This window comes from Quercus robur, chromosome 4 (assembly GCF_932294415.1).
Source record: "Quercus robur chromosome 4, dhQueRobu3.1, whole genome shotgun sequence".
Classification (NCBI taxonomy): domain Eukaryota; kingdom Viridiplantae; phylum Streptophyta; class Magnoliopsida; order Fagales; family Fagaceae; genus Quercus; species Quercus robur.
In genome coordinates, this window is record NC_065537.1 from 77,178,819 (window position 1) to 77,203,061 (window position 24,243).

Sequence of the window (24,243 nt, forward strand, 5' to 3'; positions counted from 1 at the left end):
TGATCCATAATAATGAATTCTTCAACTTCATCAGTGGTTTTTTATTAAGCTTCCATCGGCTGAAGAACTCTAATACATCATTCGAAGCCATCCTGTCAAACAAAACCTGGAGAAAAGCAGAGAGAAAGGCTCCCCCAACCACAGCCTCAGCCATTGTTTTTTTTTTTGCAAATGAAAGAAATGAAGGGAATAATAGTGAAGTGATTGAGAACAATGGAGTACAAATGGAATGGTCAAGCTTTGAGGATTTTACAATGGAGTACAAAAATGAACAACTCTTTTACTATCTGAAGGAGTCAACCAACCGTGTCAAGCGGCAGACTAAGACCCCACAGCACACTCAAAAATGCAATTTGTTACTTACATGTTGAATCCACCACTTTTTTATTTTATTTTATTTTTGTGAGCAAATTTTGTGATTGAGCTACAGGGCTCTTTGCATAAATTAGTTGAATCTTGATGGTTAAATATTAATGAATCTATGAAAGTGACATTATACATGTATACTGATGAGGATAAAAGGAGAGCCTCAGACCGACGGTTTTGTGCGATCTTCCATACGTAAGCAGACGGCGCGATAGCTGACGGTCATAGCTGACGGTCTCCAAGATTGACGGTCTCACTAGGTGACGCCCAAAAAGCTGAAGGAAATAAATTGAGGCTGACGGTCCGAGCATAAGTTGACTTGCTTCCCACGCTATGAGTAAGGAGTTGTCTTGTTTCCCATGCTAGAGAATATTCGAGAGACTCCTATAAGGAAAGGATCCCGAAAAATACGCCCAAAAGGACTCCTATAAGGAAAGGACTTCTACTCCAAGGGAAAGAGGGATGACCCTTGCTACTATAAAAACCTTAGTACCCTCGTGACCCAAGGTACGCATAATTTACCCTCTCTAGCACTCTAGAGCAATGAGAATAATTCTAACTTAACCTTCGGAGGGTATTTGGCCGGTACTACACCGGTACTCCCCGCTAGGTTCTTCCTTTTCGTTGTGCAGGTACCATTGGCGACGTATGAGGAACGTGTGACTCACTGGTGGCATATTTCCGGCTTCATCAGTTGGCGCCGTCTATGGGAATCGTTTAGCACATTCTCGCTTCCAAGACAAAAGAGTTACATGGTACTCACTCGCTCAATGGCGACCACCAACGACGTTCAAGAAGAAGAAACCCCTACGACTGCGCTTGAAAGACAGGTGAGGACGCTCGCCGCTGCCGTGGAGCGCCTCACAAAACAAAACCACGACCTAGAAGAGCAACTGAGACAGAAAAATGCAGCTCCCAACAACTAAGGAGCAGATCAAGAAGGAACCAGCGCCGACAAGAGAAACCAGGAAGGACCCCAGGCCAGCAACGCCCCGAGCAAACCAGAACGACAGAACATAAGCATCCCCTCCCTCGCGGAAACCACTCCGCCACTTGTTATCGCGGAGATGCAAGCCATGAAGGAACAAATTGAGGTTATGATGAATGCTCTCAAGGGACGAGTATCAAGCGACCTTGACGACCTTGTCAACCGAACTGACTCGCCGTTCACCGCCACCGTCAACTCCTACCCTTTACCAAGTAAGTTCCGCATGCCGTAGATAGACAGTTATGACGGGGTCAAGGACCCACTGGACCACCTAGAGACCTTCAAGACCCTAATGCACCTTCAAGGAGTAGCGGACGCCATCATGTGTAGGGCCTTCCCTACAACGCTGAAGGGCGCAGCGAGAATTTGGTTCAGTCGACTGGCACCAAACTCCATCAGCACCTTCAAAGAACTCAGCGCTCAGTTTACCGCACACTTCATTGGAGGCCATCGATACAAGAAGTCTACGGCTTGCTTGATGAGTATGAAGCAGCGAGAAGACGAAACTTTAAGAGCCTACATCTCCCGCTTCAACAAAGAGGCACTCTCGATCGACGAAGCTGACGACAAGATACTTGTTGCGGCATTCACGAATGGCTTGAAGAAGGGCAAGTTTTTGTTTTCCTTATACAAAAACGACCCAAAAACCATGTCAGAAGTACTTTATCGCGCCACAAAGTATATGAACGCTGAAGATGCGCTGTTAGCTCGGGAAGAGAGGCCTAGGAAAAGAGAACGACAGGAAGACAATCGGCAGGACCAAAGCCGAAAGAAGGCAAGAACCGCAGACTGAAGGGATGAAAGACGCCCTAAGCCCCTGGGAGGAAGGTTCACGAGCTTCACTCCGCTAACAGCCCCGATAGATCAAATCCTTATGCAAATTAAGGACGAAGAGGCTCTGACGTTCCCGGGAAAGCTGAAGAGTGACCCCAACAAACGTTCCCGAGATAAGTACTGCCGATTCCATCGCGACCACGGCCACGACACAGCTGATTGCTATGACCTCAAGCAGCAGATTGAAGCCCTTATTAGACAAGGAAAGCTGCAGAGATTCGTTAGCAAGGAGAAAGCGGATCCCCCCGCACAAGACCAACACCCCCGACGGGACAATGAGCGACCGAGGCCCCCAATTGGGGATATAAGGATGATCGTAGGAGGAATGACTGCCGCCGGGTCATCCAAGAAGGCCCGCAAGACCTATCTTCGGATGATACAAAATGTTCAGCTGACGGGAGTCGTGCCGAAGATAACACGGAGAGAAGGTCCCGTAATCGGATTCTCGGAAGAAGACGCGCGACGCCTTCACCATCCACATGACGACGCACTCGTCGTCAGCTTGCGTGTAGGGGATTACAATATGCACCGGGTGCTGATCGACAATGGCAGTTCAGCAGATATCTTATACTACACCGCGTTCCAGCAGATGAGGATCGACAAGGGGCGACTGATCCCAACAAATGCCCCGCTTGTTGGCTTCGGCGGGAGCCGAGTATTCCCACTGGGCGCGGTCACCTTATCCGTAATTATGGGTGATTACCCCCAACAGATAGCTAGGGACGTGACATTCTTGGTAGTTGATTGCTCGTCAGCCTACAACGCTATCCTCGGGCGACCCACGCTCAACTCATGGAAGGCGGTAACCTCCACCTACCACCTGATGATAAAGTTCCCAACTGACTACGGAGTAGGGGAGCTGCGTGGGAGTCAGATGGCCGCGCGCAAATGCTACATAGCTATGATGGAAATGGAGGATCAGGTTCAAGCTTTAAGCATAGAAGAGCATCAGACGGTAACGGAGCCGGTTGAGAAGTTAGAAGAGATACCCCTTGACAGTTCCGATCCTGGCCGGACGGCCAAAATTGGAACGCTCGCTAACCCTACAGTCCGTCAGGAGCTCATAACCTTCCTCAGACGCAATTGAGACGTATTCGCATGGGGACATGAAGATATGCCGGGAATAGATCCTTCAGTCATGGTGCACAAGTTGAATGTGTCGCCCGCCTTTTCACCCGTCAGACAAAAGAAGAGGGTGTTTGCCCCTGAGCGAGACCGAGCCATAGCAGAGGAAGTCAGAAAGCTACGGGAAGCGAGCTTCATTAGGGAAGTATACTATCCCGACTGGTTAGCAAATGTAGTAATGGTGAAGAAAGCGAGCGGGAAATGGCGGATGTGTGTGGACTTCACCGACCTTAACAAGGTCTGCCCCAAGGATAGCTACCCCCTCCCAAGGGTCGATGTCCTAGTAGACTCTACGGCCCGACACCAGTTGCTGAGCTTCATGGACGCTTTCTCGGGATACAACCAAATCCGAATGCACGAAGCCGACCAGGAGAAAACGTCGTTCGTGACCAGCCAAGGCCTATTCTGTTACAAGGTCATGCCCTTCGGCCTGAAGAACGTAGGCGCAACGTACCAAAGGCTCATAAACAAAATGTTCGCGCAACAGATTGGGAGGAATGTCCAGGTCTACGTGGACAACATGCTAGTCAAGAGCCGGAGGGAGGAAGATCATCTAGGAGATCTCAAATAGACATTTGATACACTCCGCTCCTACAACATGAAGCTCAACCCAGGAAAATGTGCCTTTGGAGTGACGGCAGGAAAATTCTTAGGATTCATGGTGTCTCAAAAGGGAATCGAGGCGAACCCGGACAAGATCCGGGCCATTATGGAAATGGCACCACCAAGAAATGTAAAGGAGGTACAAAGCCTCAATGGAAAAATAGCAGCACTAAACAGGTTCGTGTCAAGAGCAACGGACAAGTGTTTGCCCTTCTTCCAAACATTGAAAAAATCCTTCGAATGGACCAACGAATGCCAGCAAGCATTCGAAGAATTGAAGATTTACCTCTCCTCCCCACCGTTGTTGAGCCCGTCACAGCCGGGAGAAGAGCTTTTCCTCTATCTGGCCGTCTCCCCCGCAGCCGTTAGCGCAGCCTTGGTCAGAGAAGAAGAGAAAGTGCAAAAGCCCGTGTACTACGCAAGCCGAGCGCTTCACGGTGCGGAAGAAAGGTACCCGCCGATGGAAAAACTTGCCTTCGCATTGGTTACGGCAGCCCGAAAGCTCAAACCGTACTTCCAAGCTCATACGGTAAACGTCCTGACTGACAAGCCTTTACGGCGGGCAATGAGCAGCCCCGAGGCCGCGGGACGACTGGCATTATGGGCAATCGAGCTGAGCGAATTTGACATTCAGTATCGCCCGCGGACCGCCATCAAGGGACAGGTTGTCGCCAACTTTATAGCTGAGTTCACCCATGACGAAGACAAGGGGGCAGCAGAGTCCCCTCAATGGAGCATACATACGGACGGATCGTCCAACAGGCAAGCCGCAGGGGCCGGCATTGTGCTGCTATCGCCCGAAGGAGACACCATTGAATGTATGGTCCGTCTCAACTTCCCCGCTACCAACAATGAATCAGAATATGAGGCTCTGATAGCAGGGCTCAACCTCGCCAAAGCAGCAGGAGCCACAAGGGTAGTCATCTACTGCGATTCACAGGTCATCACTAACCAAATAAATGGAGACTACGAGTGCAAGGGCGAAAAGATGAAGAGGTACCTTGATGAAGTAAGGGCAAGAGTGGGTGACCTGGAAGCCAAAGCCGTCCAGATTCCAAGAGAAGAAAACGAGCGAGCAGACCATCTCGCGAAAGCCACTTCAGCGGAACAAATGGTCATCCCTGGTAATGTACTCTCTTTCGTACAGCTCTCTCCGCTAATAGATCTCAGCGACATGCAGGAAATACGCCCCGACAGTAGCTGGACAACGCCGTTAGTTTCATACCTGAAAGATGGGGTCCTACCAGACGAAAAGGAGGCCGCAAGGAAACTTAAGGTCCAGGCGGCAAGGTTCATTCTAATAAAAGACGTCCTTTACAAAAGAGGTTTCTCTCGACCATATTTGAGATGCTTGGGTATGGAAGAGGCAGATTACGTCATGCGAGAGGTGCATGAAGGAATCTGCGGAAACCACTCAGGGTCCAGATCGTTGGTACACAAGCTTGTGCGAGCAGGTTACTATTGGCCCACCATGCAGAAGGATGCCAAAGCCTACGTCAGGGCCTGTGACAAATGCCAAAGGTTCAGCAACATTATTAGACAGCCAACCGAAGAGCTGACCCTGATGACGGCCCCGTGGCTGTTCGCACAATGGGGATTAGACATTATAGGACCATTCCCTACAGCCGTACGACAGCTGAAATTCCTAGTAGTAGGCATCGACTATTTCACGAAATGGGTGGAAGCTGAAGCTTTGGCCACGATTACAGAGAAGAACGTGCGGAGCTTCGTCTGGAGATACATCATATGCAGGTTTGGCATACCTAGAGTCTTTGTCTCGGACAACGGAAGGCAATTCGACAACGACCATTTCCGGGATTTTTGCTCACAGTTAGGAATAAAGAACCACTACTCCTCCCCCGCCCACCCTCAAGCTAATGGACAAGTCGAAGTCACAAACCGATCCTTGCTCAAGATCATCAAGACTCGGCTCGAGGGGGCAAAGGGTATATGGCCCGAAGAATTGCCGAGTATACTATGGGCATACAGGACGACGACAAGAACACCCACAGGTGAGACACCGTTCCGCCTGACGTACGGAGGCGAAGCAGTCATCCCGGCCGAAGTCGGACTCACAAGCTACAGGGTACACAACCATGATGAGAACAGAAACGATGAAGCTATGCGACTACAGCTCGACCTAGTGGACGAGATCAGAGCAGCAGCGGAACAAAGGCTCGCTAGGTACCAGGACCGCATGGCCAAATACTACAACTCTCGGGTTCAACACAGAGACTTCCAAGTTGGAGACCTTGTTCTTAGAAAAGTCATAGGCGCCGCCAGGGACCCTACCCAAGGGAAACTCGGTCCTAATTGGGAAGGTCCTTACCGAGTTTCGTTGTGGTAGAGAAAAGGTACTTACCACCTAGAAACGTTGGACGGACAAAAACTACCACACCCATGGAACACCGAGCACCTACGAAAGTACTACCAATAGGAGCGGCAGCATGAAGACCAACCTCTTTTCTATTTTCAGCAAATTATAGTTTTACTCCTCAGATTTATCATTTACTTTAGTTTTTTTGCGACAATACTTTTTAGCCCAAGGGGTAGAATTTGGTTTTAATTTCTTTTATTTAAATGCATGGCAATAAGAGGAGTTTTATTCAGAAATCGCTGAAGTGTATTTTTTCTACGGTCCACTAACTCTGTGGCCAAAACGACTAAGTCCATAACACAAGGACTAAAGAAAAAACTAACGGACCAACGGAGGTGTCAAAAGACATCAAGGCTAATGGCCAAGAAAATAACGGTCCGGAAAGGCTAAAGCTAAAAGCTGACGGTCCAATAGATGAAGTTATCATCTTATGGACCGGGCCTTCAAAACTAACGGACCAACGGAGGTGTCAAAAGACATCAAGACTAATGGCCAAGAAAATAACGGTCCGGAAAGGGTAAAACTAAAAGCTAACGGTCCAATTGATGAAGTTATCATCATATGGACAGGGCTTTAAAAACCAACGGACCAACGGAGGTGTCAAAAGACATCAAGGCTAATGGCCAAGAAAATAACGGTCCGGAAAGGCTAAAGCTAAAAGCTGACGGTCCAATAGATGAAGTTATCATCATATGGACCGGGCCTTCAAAACTAACGGACCAATGGAGGTGTCAAAAGACATCAAGGCTAATGGCCAAAGAAACTAATGGTCCAGAAAAGCTAAAGCTAAAAAACTGACGATCATCAAATGGACCATGCCTAAAAAAAACTAACGGACCAACAGAACAAGGCCAAGGCCAAGTGCATGACGGTCCGAAAAAGCCAACGCTGTAGAACTGACGGTCCAATGGATGAAAATATCATCGAACTAAAGGACTTATAAGGTCGACGGTCAAATTGTTGACGGTCTGACCAAAAAATGAGACTACTTACAAACGAGGTTCTCTAACCAACAAGCCTGTAAAGATGACGAGCTAATCGAAAAAGGCTAAAAAACAAAGAGATAACGGTCTCATTGAAATTAGTCAACAAAGGAATAAAAAACATCAATATACATGTTCAAAGTGACGGATAATAAGCACCATATAAAAAAAGAGGGGGCGGATAGAATTACAAGTAAAAAGCCCAACAAACATAAGGGCACTTAAAAACATTGTTCAAAAATTACAATTAATAGCAAGGATTAAGTGGCAAGAACGTCCTTGGAGACCCCGTCAGCTTTATCCTTGGCAATTTGATCTGAAGACTCGGCAGGGGTAGGGACAGCAGGCTGGGCTAAAACAACCCCAGCATCATTAAGCAAAAAATCCAAATTGAGGGGTTCGTCATCTTTGTCAGCAGCAGGAGTCATCGGCACGGAGGCATCCATGGTGATTCTAGACAGATCCAGCTCCGGATAAGCTGACGCTACTTGCTTCAGACAATCGTCGAAACCTGTGCCATAATAGTCAGCACAGGAATCAATGAAGGACTGGGTTGTCTTGAATTTTTCGACTGCGTCAGTCCCAGCCGTCTCTACTTGCGCACGCAAAGACGAAACCTCCTCCTCAAGTTTCTTCTGCTGGCCCTCAGCTTCTCCTAACTTCTCCTTCACATCCTTCAGATCTGAGTTTAAGAGACGGACGGCCTCCTTGTATTGCGCCTGCTGATCCATCAGGTTGGAATTGTGCCTCCTCACCCGAGAGACGACGCCTTCTTTGGCCACGCACCGGTCTTGAAGTGCTTTAACACGAACCAAGGCCTGAAGGAAACACAACCGTCAGCTATTAAGCAAGGTAAAGATCAGATTGTTCAAAGTAGGGAGCATACCCGTGCAATATCAAAGAAGGCTGACGCTCCCAGGTCCTCCGTCCCTAGCTGAGCACAAGGATCCAGATCCGTCTGTTTAATGAGAGATTCCACTCCCTCGACAGCGTAATCCTTGTGAGTCAACAAGCAACGGGGCCCCTCAATGACGGGACCAGAGGAGGTCATCACTCCTTTCCCAGCACCGTGACCAGACTTGGGGGGCGACTTCTTGGAGGGCACGTCCATAGGAGTGACGGTCACCTTCTTAGAAGGAGGATCATCCTTTCCGTCAACCTTCCTCTTGATTGAACCCTTCAAAGAAGAATGAGGGGTTGACGCTCCTTCTTTTCCCTTGGCTTTGTCTTCCTCCTTCTTACGGGCAGCAGCGGCCCTCACCCTTTGCTTCGCAGCTTCCATCTCTACACAAAGTAAACTGACAGATAAGTAAGAGCAGACGGAATAAATAAGCCGACGGATTAAATAATGCATTCACTTATGTTTTCTAGAAAATTCTTCCAACTTCCGAGCCTCGACCGTCGGCTCAGGACCCCCACAGTACAAATGTAGAGTGTCTAGGGTTATCAAATCCCTACACTTACGTTGCTCGAGCGGGATGCTGAGTATCCGACGGATGAATTCCCTTTGTTCGTCAGATACCTCCAGGCGAGCGATAGCTGAAACAAAAGGGAATAGACGGTGTTAAAAGAGACGGTGAAAACTCCCTGGAAAGTGGAAAGGGACGGTAAAAAGAAAGAGAAGGGGGGCAACCTGACTCCCTAATATAAGCCCAAGTGTTATCAAAATAACCCCCGGGCAACGTATCCCACTCATCCAGACGGCACACCCAGTCCGTCCCCTTAACAAAGAAAAATCTATTCTTCCAATTCCTATTTGAGTCCGGCATATCAAACACTAATCTTAAGTTCTTTTCACGAGGTGCAAAATGGTATGTCCCCTTGGCGGATACTTTATGCTGGGGTCTGTAGTAGTAAAAGAACTCGTCTAGCGAAAGTTGACGGTTCCCCCCACTCAAGCGACCCCCCAAAGGACCTTAGCACCAATAAAGATCCTCCAAGCATTCGGAGCAATCTGGCTGACGGACAATCCCAAGAAATCCACCAACTGACGATGTAAAGCCGTCAGTGGTAATCTAAGGCCAGCTGCGAACATGGCATCGTACATCCCCGCATCAGCAGTCCTCCCTGTATAACACCTCTCATTTTTTCTAGGGAGACGGAGGGGAATGTGGTCTGGAATTTGGAAACGGATACGCAACTCATTAAAAACTCTGTTGCTCATCTTTGGGAGAAATTTATTGATGGCCCACTCCTCCGGAAGGATGAAGGGACAATTACCTCCAGAACTCCCTGAAGTTCCCTCACTGGACTCTTCGTCACCTTCATCCTCATTCCCGTCACTACTGACCTCGTTACCGTCATCCCTATCCCCGTCACTATCAATCTCCTCGTCGCCTTCCTCCCAGTTCCTGTCATCAACAATTTCCTCGTCGATCCCCTCGACCTCAACCTCACTTAACACCTTTTCCCTAACTCCCTCGACACAGTCTTCTACGTCAATACTAAGGGATTGGGCTGACGTTTCTTTTCCTGACGACTCAGAAAAGCCGTCGAACTCTTGACCTGAGCCAAAAACTTCGTCGTAGCCCGCTCCGTCGCGGACTGTCGACTGATCACTCGACGCGTCACTTGACATCTGACTACCTACAAGTGACGGATACACCCTAAGTTCCTAGACTGACGTTCTCAATAAAAAAAAATTTTTGGGCAAAAGTAAAAATAAATAAAAAAAAGCAAAGAGAAAGGAAGAGGAACTTACAGGTGAAATAGATCTTGAATAAGTGAAACAACCTTAAGAATGACGGTATTGATAACAGTTGACGGAACGAATCGTGAGTAAGAGCGACGGGTTCTCTCTTAAAAGATCTGCGAGGTTGAAATGGCGAAATGAGACAATGAGGCGTGATATTTATATAAGGGGGAAAACGCACGGAATGCGAGGCGACGCCCGTGCCCAGGAACGAGGCCAACGACTGCGCGCCACGTGACCTCGCATTAAATAGCTCGCGGCTCGAGGAGTCATTCATAATTCGTTTTCTTTTTTCAGAAATAACTCCACATGCTGACGGTTTTAAGCGTCGAACATGTAGAGTAGGGGGCAACTGATGAGGATAAAAGGAAAGCCTCAAACCGACGGTGTTGTGCGATCTTCCATACGTAAGCAGACGGCGCGATAGCTGACAGTCATAGCTGACGGTCTCCAAGATTGACGGTCTCACTAGGTGACGCCCAAAAAGCTGAAGGAAATAAATTGAGGCTGACGGTCCGAGCATAAGTTGACTTGCTTCTCACGCTATGAGTAAGGAGTTGTCTTGTTTCCCACGCTAGAGAATATTCGAGAGACTCCTATAAGGAAAGGATCCCGAAAAATACGCCCAAAAGGACTCCTATAAGGAAAGGACTTCTACTCCAAGGGAAAGAGGGATGACCCTTGCTACTATAAAAACCTTAGTACCCTCGTGACCCAAGGTACGCATAATTTACCCTCTCTAGCACTCTAGAGCAGTGAGAATAATTCTAACTTAACCTTCGGAGGGTATTTGGCTGGTACCACACCGGTACTCCCCGCTAGGTTCTTCCTTTTCGTTGTGCAGGTACCATTGGCAACGTACGAGGAACGTGTGACTCACTGGTGGCATATTTCCGGCTTCATCATATACTTTATAGTTTGGTTTTCAATTTTCTTAAAAAAAATTCAAGAATTTGCCTCCCAAACTTTAGGTCCAATTTGAAATTATAAAACCTTAAAGTTTGAGGAATGCCCACGATAATCTTTCTTTTTTCATTCCGTTTATGTAATAGACAGTTTAATAAATAAATAAATAATTTAATTAAAAGTTAATGAAGAATTTCTTTTAATTTATTTAAATTTTTTCCTTTTTGTCTTGTCTCATCATAGCCCACCAATTAAATACCACCTTTCAATCATTCCTTTGGAATTTTCTTGTATGGTGACACTGACATTGCGGAATAAGTGGTAGACCAAAAAAAAGTAGAAGTGCAATAGAAAGACTATCTACACGATTTTTTGTGTAATAATTTTTGTCACCTAATCTAATACTATATATAATAGCAGAAGCCTTTAATGAGGTGCTGACACGTTAGGAAAAATGACCCCTTAAAATTTTGCCACGTGTAAATTAAAAAGCGATAAATTATGTTGTTTGGCAACGCTGCAGCACCGTTTAAGAGCCTCTTATTATAAATAAAAAAATTAACCGCAAAAATCAATTAAAAAAACAGGCTTGCTTGCTGTATGGAGAAAGAGGAAGAGAACGGAGTGGTAAAAATACAAACGAAAGGCCTGAGAAATATATAGTCACAAAGAGAGACAGTTTGTATGGCGCCAAGAGAGAAATAGAGAGAGGCGATGAGGCCTGAGAGAGACACGGAGAAAGAAACAGAGAAAGGGGAAGAATCAGACCACCGGAACCACAAGCACATAGAAAGAAAAATCTATGGCCCATCAACACCGGTAAATTTTTTTAGATTTGGGTATGAAATTTTACCTTTAACTGAGTTTTCCTGTTGGGTAGGTTTAGATTTGATTTGTTTTTGTTTTTTTTTTTTGGGTTTTTAAAACACAGAATGATTGAGAGGGATACAGAGATAGTGTTCGTGAATGTCGCTGCCACCAGCGTCAGTCCGGCTTCCTACCACCGTCAGTAGCCTCGCCATAGAAGAAAAATCTATGGACCATCAACACCGTAAGGCCATATACGCACCACCATCAGATTATCGGAACTGCCGCCAGTACCTTCTTTCCCCCTTTTTAGATCTAGGTATGATTTTTTTTTTTTTTTTTATAAGATTTATGTATGATATTTGATTTTTTGTTTTAAATTCTTTGATAGGATAGGTTTTTTTATTTATTATTATTTTTTAATAACTTACTGAAATTATAAAAAAAAAATTTTTGAATTTTAGTTTTGGTTTTTCACCGTAAAGAAACGAAATTAAAAACAGTTTCCTGTAACTAATCTTAACAAAATCCTTGGGATCAGATAAGTGTAGGATTGAGTGTTGTGCTGATATTTGTTTTTTCTTTTTCAATCTCATTTATTTAGGTTTATTGTTCGGTTAAGGTTTATCGGAACCGCAGGCACAGAGAGACAGGCTACTATTGGATAAGAGCTACTAAATTAAATTGAAAGGTTAGGAATGCCTAATTTTCCCTTTGTAGCTATTATTTAATTTGTAACTCTTTGTCCTTTGTTGATGCTTGATTAAAAAAAAAATAGAACTAAAATAGTTTTAAAGATGATCAAATATGGACTCTTTGATTCTAAAAATAAATGCTAAAACTTATTTCTTTCCTATACCATGATATGATAGCAGAAAAGAAAAAAAAAAAAAAGAAAAAAAAAAAAAAAGAGAGGAAAATGCAATAGAAGCACGCCTAAAAAGATGGTTGCAAAGTTTTGAGAAACGAACCAATACAAAATGGCATGAAAGAAAAAATAGTTTACAAAATAAACTTACCCAGGCTAGGAAATACAGAGGAATAGTAATTGCTAAAAAAAGAAAAAGAAAAAAAAAGATTGTTCTTTGTTGCATTCACCTGGTACAAGTACTAACTTTTATGTGTTAAGAGGTTCACTTCTCTTTCTGCCACTTTGTACTTATTAGTTCTTTATACATTCCTTTTTCTAAATTTGAAAATAAAACTTTCTATTCACATTTGATTATTAGATATTGATGTTGACATGGGCCATTCCTTTGGAGAAACTAGAATTAACATAAGTACAGATGATACTTTGGTAAAAGGTAGGTCCAGTTGTTGTGATGTTCTTCAAGGAATCCATGAATCAGATAATGAGAGTGGTTGTGAAGAATTTCCAAGTAAATGACTTCAATTTACAAGAAGGAAAAAAAAAAAAACTTGACTTTCATTTTGTTCACATCATTAATGTTGTTCCCATATTTTAAAATTCATATAGGAAAATCTACTGAACCTTGGAATTTCGGTCCACCTTATTTATGCATGTATTGTGGTTCAATTTTATGGTATGAAGAGAGAATAGTAAAATCTAAGAGGCCTAAGAACCTAAAATTCTCTGTATTGTATGGAGGGTAAGGTTAAGTTGCCTTTGCTTAAGAAAGTACCTCCTCTTATTGATGAGCTGTTATAACATTCATTTTGTTTGACAAAGGAGCTAAGAAAATTGTATCTAAGACTGCAAAAGAACTTGCAGAGATGCAAGCAGAGGCAATTTCAAATAGAAATGTCAATTATATTTCTTTATTGTTTGAGAGCTGAACTTTTATAAACCTTTACCAACATTGTACACATACATATCATTATATACCATTAAAAAAAAATTTACAAAGGTATGCTGCATGTTTTCCGTAGCTTTTCCTCTTAATACTTTATCTTTGTTAATATTTTCCTCTTATTGTCTCAAGCTTCATCATGTAAGAATTCTATAATTACTAATTACAATTTCGAAACAAAATTGTATATTTGGTTTGTGGTCTTTAGCATTTTTTAGTTTTTCTTACGATTTTCATGAATGTTGTTACCTTGAGATGCTGTATTGTGAAATTTCTCCAACGTAGTCTTTCCTAACACAATAATTGCATCCTATAAGATTTCAACCTCACAAACACTCGATAAAAAGGACTGCCCATTATAATCTTGATATGATTGCTTGATTAACAGTAGAATACAATTACAAAGGTGAATGGTTAGAACTTAAAGTAAATTATTAATTAGAATGAAGACATGAATGTGAATGAGAATTTAGAAATTTACTTGAAATTCCGAGTTAAAGAAATTCTTATTTTTTATTAAAGAAAATAATATATCCAATATGGTTTATATATTGTATCTTAAAATTGAGGTTCACATGGTTTGATTGATTTGGTACATTACTATTTATTGTTGAAGAGAAATTTCAATTTTGAACATTTCTTAAAATTAGATAAATTTTCATTAGAATACTCAAGATATTTGACAATTTCTAGCTTGCAAGGTCAGTATAGTACTATGAATGCAATAAACTTATTGAAAAAAAAAAAAAAACTAATGGTACAGGTCATGATGTATGTATGTATACTTAGGTAAATTTGTGACTGTGTATACAAAAATTGAAGTTGGATGTAAATGTCCTACCAAGGGAGATTCAGAATATAGTTGGCAACTAATAATACTTCCAAACATGTTCTAGAGATTCACAAAATTAGAATGTTTTCAGTTAAAATTATTTGTGCCACACACACTTTTTTTTTGCACCATTTCTGTTTGGAATTCCTAATATGCACATTATTTACTATGCACACCTACTTGGTACATAAGAAGTTCTCATCAAATTAAAAATAATATATTAGAACTTCTCATGATGCCTTCAAAGCCAATGTAGTACAATGAAAGCAATCTAAATTTTGCTTATGAGAAAATTGTAACTTATTGTTTAAGGATTTATTAAATGTTTGTGAATTCTTGAAGCACCTTTTAATTTAAGTGAAAATTATTGTAGGACACAAAAGACAAATTTGTAAGAAAAACAAGGGAGGACAGCAGTTCTCTATTTACAACTGCCATATCTGCTAAAGAGGAAAATCAGATGATGATAGCATACCAATTCAAATGCTTCACAAACGAAGCACGACTACTAAACAAAATGCATTGAAGAAAGAAGAAAATTTGAAGAGAAAAAAAATAACCAATAGATGTACTACATTACCCAGATGAAATGTAATGTATTTTATTATATTCTTATGTTAAGTTGATAGAATTTTAAATATGTAAAATGTTCCCGTGTATTGCGAGTGTTAAATGATTTTTATTGAATATTTTTTGGAATTTTTTTTTACTGTGTATTTAGGATTTAAATTTGTCAATGCCTTACTCTACAAAGTTCTATTTAATTTTTGGTTTTTGTTTTTCTTCTTACCTGTTCTTTTATTTTTAAAGAGGGGTTGAAATTGTGGGACTTTGAAATTTGAAAGTATATAATGTTCTTTTTACATAGTTTATATTTCATAGATTTTACATGTTTTGATTGTGAAATCTAAAAGTATAATATTCTTTGTACAAAATTAATAACTTTTTAGGTTGTGGCATAAATTAATTTCCTAAGAGATTCCTATGCGTTGGTTTTGGTGTTTATCAAGGTATTTTTTTTGTTTACAAAATAAAATTTCTACTTTAGTTTAATTTAAGTGTATATGTGTGTGAAAGCTCCCTCCTGGCGACTTAAATCTCGGCCCTTGCCTCTCACATCCTACAAGCACTTATACTTATTAAGGTATTCTAGAGACTAATAAGCCCTAACAAAAAAAAAAAAAAAAAAACCATTCGAGAGACCCATAACCTGTATCAACAAATAATAGTTAGCACATATATCTTTAACTAACATTACCTCCAAAAAATAATGAGAACCAATCTCTACTAATCATGATATATATATATATATATATATATATATATATCCCTTACAAGGGTGTGAATGAAATGATTCATCAAATTATTATATATGTACATAATGATTAGCAAATGGACAAATACATTTTATGTACATAGTACAGGATCAAATGCAAATATAGAATTATGACTTAAAAAATATTAAACCCGTAATGATAAATTGATTTTAATCTACATAAACATTAAGAGATATCTCTTTTATTTCAAATTTTTATATGTTCCTTCAAACCATCACACAAATTATGATACATAACTCAAGGGCTCTAACTAATATTTTTCTGACTTTCTATTCCATAAACCTGTAACCATTTTTTTCTTTTGAACTTTTTGGTTGTAAAATTTTCTCTAATCTTATGGTTTGATTCATTGTGGTTCCTAGGAATGGTAGGTATAGTATTTGAAATTGTCATGCAAGTTTTAGTTCGATGTGATTCATTGCGGTTCCTAGGAATGGCAGATTTTTTATTTGAAATCGTCATGTAAGTTTAAAATTGGTGTGTTTCAACCTTATATGTGGTTTTTAATTTTTTTTTTTTTTAAAAAATTTGTTTCTATGTATTATTTTTTGTAGATTCTTGCTTGAAGCAAATTAGTAAATGCTTCAAAAATAAAATGATCTTTGCAAATTGTTAGCAAATTAGTAAAGGGCAGAGTATTGAAAACCAAAATTGTAGAGCACTCCAATGTAGTGCAAAGTGCGCTACGCAAGCCATAATCCAAGTATAAATTTTATAAATGTGTTTTTTATATGGTAGAAGCTTGACAAGATGCTCAAAATAAGTCAAGCTTTAATTGCTTAAAGTCAAATTCTTTTTTCAGACACTATATGCTTAAATATACTACATCATTCAAGTTTAAATGTATGTAGTGGAAGTATGATAACTAAGTTTATGTTGGTTGCAAAGTTCATTAATATGCAAAATGACCCCGCGCATTGCGCGGGTTAAACACTAGTTGACTATAAGTGATAAATCCATATAAAAATAATAGTTTACTGCTCAGAATCAATCATATTAAAATTGTGGTAATAATTGTGAGAGAAAATAGATATTTGCCCTAATTTTACTGCTCAGTAAAATGCTCATATTTTGAAACTAGTTAGCAAAATGCTTATATTTTGAAACTATTTAGCAAAATGCTCATATTTTTTAAACTCAATTTTAACAAAATCAAATTACAGGTGGAACCTTACATTAGCAATGTCGAGTTCCACTTAAAAATATGCATAGAACTCGATTTTGAGGATATTAAGTTTTATATAGAACTTGATTTTGTTAAAATCAAGTTTTAAAAATATGAGCATTTTGTTAAATAGTTTCAAAATAGAGACATTTTGTTGCATAGTTTGTCAATTAAGGGCAAATACCCATTTTTCCCAAAAATTGTTGCATAAAGTTGTTGGGCTTGAAGAACTATAGAAAAAAAAAATAATAATAATAATAAAAAATTGAAACAAAATAGTTACACTGATGTTGGACTTTGATAAAAGTTGTAGAGTGGGTCTAGGTGTTCTTCCATCTCTCCGAGATCAAGCTAGGTTCCATTCCATGTATCAAAATTCCAATGAGGTAAGGGAAATGAAGAAAATGAGCAATGTTGAGGTATTTTGTGATATCATTGAATCCAAAGTTCAAACTTTATTTGTCAACAAATGGAACTCCAGTCCGCAACCCAAATTTTCTCCAGAAACAAAGAGAGCTCAGCACAGCAATAATAATAAAAAATGAAGGGGTTTTGACTTTGGAAGATAAGGAGGGTTAGGAGACAGGGCAAGAAGAGGATAATAAACAAAAACAATTTTTTTAATTCTTTTTTTTAAGAATCAAGCAAAAACAAAAATTAAAAGTATAATGGAACGATAATTGTTACTGCAGGGAAGTAGACTAGACTATTCTACTCTTTTTTTATGAGACATCTTGAAGCACTATAACATGGTAGATTGAAGTTGACACTTCCCAGAGTTGCTTCACATTCCAAACCATTGAATTCATAGTCTGCGTGCCTTAGTAGGGGTATTTTCCTTGTGTTTTTGAAATTTATTAAAAAATTTATTCTAATTAATATAAATAAAAATATCTACTAGTTTTCTTCAATAATAAGGGAATAATGCATTTCGCGTAGCATTCCACACCCTCCTTAACTCCACTCCATTTTACCTCAACTTCCCTCGTTCAACAGACAACATGAGCTATAAATGGCTATTAAAAATAAAAAAAATGGAAAAGTAAATGATAATCTCTAGTGTTGTATGACCAAAATCATTTTATTTTGTCTGTTATCAAAACCAAAATGATTGGAACTCTGAACCTTTTTTTTTTTTTTTTTTTTTTTCCTTTTTTGACATTTTGTAGAAATTGTGAATGAAAATGACTTCAGACCCGACCAAAATGAAAGTACAATCTAAGTAAATCAAAGATACAAAAGGATTTTGTTGACTTCAATGTAATGAAAGGGATCATTTGTCTCTGCAATAATTTTCTCTCTGCACAGTACTCACAGACAGGTTGTCCCTCCTGCCACACCTTTCATCTATAGACAGGTTGTCAGAATGATAAAATTTTTATGGAAAGTGCTTGTTCCATGCAAAAGAAAAGCTAAACATGTACTGTGATTTCTTTTCAAGAAAATTTTGGAAAAGAATATATACAAGAATGAGGTTCTTCATTTTATTAGCTCATGATTTTGAAGAAATAGTAGGTCTACATTATCTGATTAGAAATCTAGATTTTACCTTATAGTCATATACTAGTCTAGATTGTAAAATTTTATACATTAACTTGCTTGTTAAAGCTTCCTGACAGAGTGATACAAAGATTGTCTAATTCAACTGTGCCAAGACTAGCAGGTCCTCAAAGTTGATATCTGGTGACAGTGACTTCTTTGCAAATCTGCCATTACTGCATCCAAGCCATCTGTACTGCATCGTTGGCTTGTGATGACAGTGATTTTTTCGTTTTTTGGTGGAAAGTATACACCAAAATGATTTCAGAAACGACAATGGAGAAAGCGTGATATACACAGGCCGAAAGTTTTTCATTGAGACATTGACGTAATGGATAGTTTATTTTTTCATAATTTAAAACCTCTAATAGACTTATAGACTTTGATTTAAAGCAGCATTAATTTGTTGATGCAATAGGGAGCTTACCGAGAAGGATATAATTATTACATGAAGACTAATTGTATTCAGTGGAAAGTAAAAGTGAGATGAAAAGATAAAAAGATCAAAGATACTTCTGAGTAAAAGAGTGGAAGGAAACAGAGGTGATGGTTCCTTTTTCTTTTTTTCTCAATCCATAATGTTCGACAATTTTGGTGGCAATTATTAGGCAGATGCTGCCATAGGTACTGTTGATAATGTATTTTGTTAGCCATGGTTTGCTTGCAAAAATCCCAAACCGAGTCAGGTTTTTTCCTAGATCACCATATTGCAACTTCCTTTGATTATGATGTTTTTGTTGGGCTTGAGTTGAACTCAGTTAAATTAACCAATTACTCAAGTTGATTAATTACTTTAATTATGCAAATGTCTATTAATATGTGATTGACATAATCATTTTACAAAATCTAAGTGGAACAGAAAATACATTTTGACATAGTGAAATGGTTATGATAGGAGAAACCCTGAGGAGAAAAACCAAACGGGTAGTTTGGAGGTCTCCACCAATTTGAAGAATTCACTTTGAAGATTAACGTCATAAGAATTAGACTTGATTCTAAAGTTCTTGCCCACGGTAGAACTTACTAAACTATCCAACTGCAGCTCTAGCCTAGTTGAATTACTCTTCAAGTGAATCTCTTTGATGCATGGATATATAATCTGTGGCTAACTTCACACACTCACACTTTTACTTTTGAAGGAAAAGGGTGCAGCAATATTTAATTACTGGAACACTACAAACTCCACGGCTTGGGAAACTCAATTGGTGTCTTGGTGCAAAACCCGAGATGCACAAGGTCGCAACTGTTTCTTCGGGGTAAAGTGTTCTTGATATGAAACTCTCCTTTACTATGTCACAAAGAAACTCTCTCAAATCTTTTGTGATGACGACTTTGAAAAGTAGGCTTCAAGTTGGAATCCTAGTGTATGAATTCCAAGGTTTCCCATCATCAAACAAACAAAATTAAAATTTTGTTTTTTTGTGTCTCAATCGATTAGTTAGTGTTGAGAGTCAAGTCAGCAGATATTGCATTTCTTTGAGCAGATTCTTGAGCTATTTATTGTGTCTTCAATGTGATTCTTCAAGACTCTTCTAGACGCTAAAAAACTAACAACTCAATTACATGGAAAATGCATTTTGACTTAGATTTGCAAACACTTACAAATATTGCCCGTTACAGTTTTCTTTATGCAATTTTGTGTGTGATTGTATTAATCATAACCAAAAGCAATATTGGACTATAATAAATTCACTAGACTTAATAACTGGTTATTGGTATTTGGCACAACTAGGGACTAAATTTGTCCCCACAAATAATATCTTTTACTTTTATTGGTGTCCCTCCAATGTCTTGTATTCTTGTTATTGGTGGAACATAAAAACTTGTACAAATTATTTGTATTCTTTTATCTATATATTGTTGTTCCTAAGAACAATAATAAACAAATAAATTGAATTTCATAAAATTCAAAATATTATTTAAATAATAATAATTCACATAAATTAGAATTTGGCATAAATTAGAGAACAGTTAAGAGATATTACCTCAATGACTCTTTAAAGTGCATATCATAACATGATAACTCATGAGTTTTTAGATGGCAGAGCTGAGGTGTAGACCATGTCAATATCTTGAGACGTTACATACCGTCTACGAGATATCTAGTGTAATAGACTAACAACATTATGCGTGTTGCTCCCGGGATACAACAACTTTTAGGCTCCTTGCTAATTGTCCTAACAAGACTACCCAACTTGTAGTATCTTAAGCTCTTAATATAGTACTTTCCAAACCAAGAATATGGTATAGTGGAATATATATATTCCAGAAAATGATCTTGCTTCAAAAAATAACTTTGTTTCAAAAAATAACCTTGTTTCAATAAATAACCTTGTTTCAGAAAATAACTCTGCTTCAGAAAATAGCCTTCTTTCAGAAAACGAAGCTCTTAGAATCCGTCTTGAAGCCTACATTAGTCAACACTTTGGCAAAGAGGAAATCCATTCAATAGATAAAGAGACTATAATGGGCACTGATTATGCTAGATTGAGTCTTAAGACCCAATCTATGTTAAGAAGTGTTGTTGCCAACTTACCAACAAATATACGTTCTCATATTTAGGAAAGCAAGGCTATGTTTAGGTCTTTTGACCTATGGTTCAAGTATTTCAAGACAAACTTGTTATAGCCACTATTCCTAATCCTGATGAATTAGACGAAGGTGATAATGTCTTTATTCAGATTGATTGGGAAGAACACTTTGGGAGTAGTCTCAGAGTGTATGAAAAGAAACATCCATTTCCTAGTCTCCTGATTGATTATGATGATGGTTCATATGTTGCTAATAATGATTCAAATGATGATGATGATGATGACAGAAATCCTAGCTGGCTTTCCCAAATGTTTGAATATATGGCTTTATTTGGTTCATAAAATTAACAAGCCATAAACAGGCCAGTCAACTTCCACAGATTATTCAGATTGCTATTAAAGGGTTTGAAAGCTCTTCCACTAGATCTTTTGTTTCCATCAGATGCTGGAGTACTTTGTCAGAATGGGAAAGAGATAACTGGATGAATGTCCAACCCTCAAAGCATCTCATTCTCAATAACGGTCACACCCACCAAGGACAATGGCTTGAAAGAAATTCCCACTTGTCCTTCAATGATCCTTTTGCTCTTGCAAAATGTTGGAGACATTATTTTAATAATCAAATTCTTGAGGTTGCTCAAAATCTGTGGAAATTTTTATTTCATAGGAAGCACAGATAGAATCTCTATTTTTGGTCCTCGACCCTATGCCAATGCCATTGCTCATTTGCAGATAGCAAATCATTGTAATCCAAGAAGTCTTCTCATCCCAAGAAAAACTCCAGAGTTTGATCCATTATTATATTGCGGACTATGTAATAAATATGCTATCTATCATGAGCATGCATGTAATGATGATTCTCCATGGGATCCTTATGATGGTTATCCATTCGATGCTCCTTCCACTAATTGATGAATGGTCTCCTTAAGTTAATATTACTACTAAAAGAATTTTTGTCAAGTCTGGAAGCACAGTTATACAGCAATAATATATGTTGAAAATAATATAAAAGCAAAGTAGAACTAGCCAAGAAGGCGGTAATGCAATTATAATCAAGCTAAAGGGTATTAAGGCGGTAGAACCAGCCAAAGTAATTTAAAAGCAGTAGTAAAGCGGTAGTAAAGCAGTAGAACCAACCAAGCAGTACATATGAAAGCAATAAAACTTAGAACCATCCAAGATGGTGGTAGCAATAAGTAGTATAATGAACAGAAAACTGAAAATATTTGTTATTGAAAATAGCACAAAACACTTACAGCAGTATTAGTAGTTACAATATCTCAACAGTACAGGTTAACAGTTACAAAGCTTGTTCTAGTTCTAGTTACAAGATCGTAAGGTAGTAGTAGGAAGTAGTAAGGTGGAAACAAGGAAATCTCTCTAGAGAAGGGCTTCTAAAGGAAGAAGGGACATTCTTTGATTATAACTGCATTATTGTTCAGTTTGATTATAGGGTATAGGGTTACGAAATGCATGAGAGGTATAGGGTTGACTAGGGTATGTGTTATGAAATGCAACGGTTGTGAGAAAAACATAATAATTGAGTGTTGAACCTAGGATAGTATGGATAGGTTGTGGAGATCCAACTCCTTTGTCAGCTCCAGGACTGGTTGTCCTCCTGATATTGTAAATGAAGAAGATCACACTATTGAAGAAAATGAGTTACTCCCTGATTTCTAGTGATGGAATATTCCTAAAGTTGATACTAAAATTGTTTATAAAACTAGTGTGTGTGTATATATATATATATATGTTTTTTCTCAACAAAAAAGGAAATTAACTAAAAAAGTATTTTTTGAGAATTTGTTACATGAAAAGTCTTTAACCAAAATTGATCCTTCTCTCTTCATATCATTTTGGAAAAATTATTAGGTACTTCCAGAATACCATAAATGCGTAGTCCCCCCTCTCACATGAATAGTGGGTCCCACCATGAATTTAATTAGTGGGACCCACTATTCATGTGAGAGGAGGGAGTACATATTTATGGTACTCTGGAAGTACACAATAATTTCCCAACATTTTGGCCAGATAGGAAACTATTTATTATTTAAAGTAAAGTATCCATGCCAATTAAAACACATTTAATGAGATATTCATTAGAAATAAAGTCTCATTTATTACTTTTATTCTTTGACTATCGTAAGAAAGAAGCATATCGGTTTAGCAACTTAGAAAACGTTTGAGAGTAAAAGAAAATATTTAATAAGGAAGTACATTAGGTGCACCAACGTTTGGAAAGGTTTGCTAATCAATATGATAATTAATTTGGCCAAATTATAATAGGAAAAACAGTGGGTTCTAGTTAGCTCAATTGGTAAAGTCTATGATAATTGAATAAAAGATCTGGGGTTCAATTCCCGCCTACACCAAAAACTGATTAGTGTCTTGGTTTGATGATAATAGAGTTATCATTAGGAGTGGACGTCATAGAATGAAACTCTCTCAAAAAAATAATAATAATAACAGGAAAAACATAGAAGAAAGAAAAATGATTTCTATTAAATCACTTAAATTGGCAATTAATCAATATTAAATAAAAATATTGTAATCTTTATAAAATTATTCCAACATATATAAATCAAGCGAGTTAATCTCGTATCAGAGGCTGTACCAGTTTGACCATTAGAACGATATATTTCGATATCAATAAATAAAGGTATACCATTTTGAGTTTACAACAACAACAACAACAACAACAACAATAATAATAATAAAAGTTTACCATAAAACATTACCTCAATTTAGAACAAATTATTCATGGTTTTAGTCTTTAGCATCAACTAAATAAAAAAAAATAAAAACACACACACACACACACACACACAATGTAAAAACAAAAAAAAAAAAAAAAAACAAAAAGCTTAATTGTTCATTGCATACCAAAAAAAAAAAAAAAGTTAATACAAATTAGTTACCATTTTGCCCTTACAAAAATTCAAAAATTACAAAACTTAAATAAATAAATAAGACTTTTCCTATACCAGCCGATATGCCCGAAATTGGCCGATACAGCCAGTATTTAAATCGGTACAAAATAGCTATGTTTTGGTACCGGTGTACGTATCAAAATGGTAAATACCGGCCGTACCGGCCGGTACAACACAGTATCGACCACCGTGATATAAATACCCATGTCTTAGGTAGAGGCAAATTAATACACACCGAATATAGAGATTTTTATATTTAAGAACCCTTTTTTTTTTTTTAATTCCATCTCTATTTCCAACCTCAAATTAGGCTTACCACTATGTGTGTTCATGTTAGAAAACTACTTCCATAGCTCACAATAGTACAGTTTTAGAGACACAACATGCTAGCTCAATATAACAGGAAAGAATGTACCC

General features: G+C 38.8%; 1 protein-coding gene and 1 long non-coding RNA gene across 3 annotated transcripts in view; one reads left to right on the forward strand and one right to left on the reverse strand.

The window, feature by feature from the left end:
- LOC126723785 (protein At-4/1-like) overlaps nucleotides 1–24,243 on the reverse strand; it is a 96,930-nt gene that overhangs the window by 53,099 nt on the left and 19,588 nt on the right. The gene's annotated exons all lie outside the window — the stretch shown is intronic.
- LOC126723789 (uncharacterized) lies at nucleotides 11,432–15,107 on the forward strand. Its single transcript, XR_007654469.1, has 4 exons — nucleotides 11,432–11,693; nucleotides 11,806–12,000; nucleotides 12,286–12,372; nucleotides 14,698–15,107. It is a non-coding gene; the product is annotated as an uncharacterized LOC126723789 (long non-coding RNA).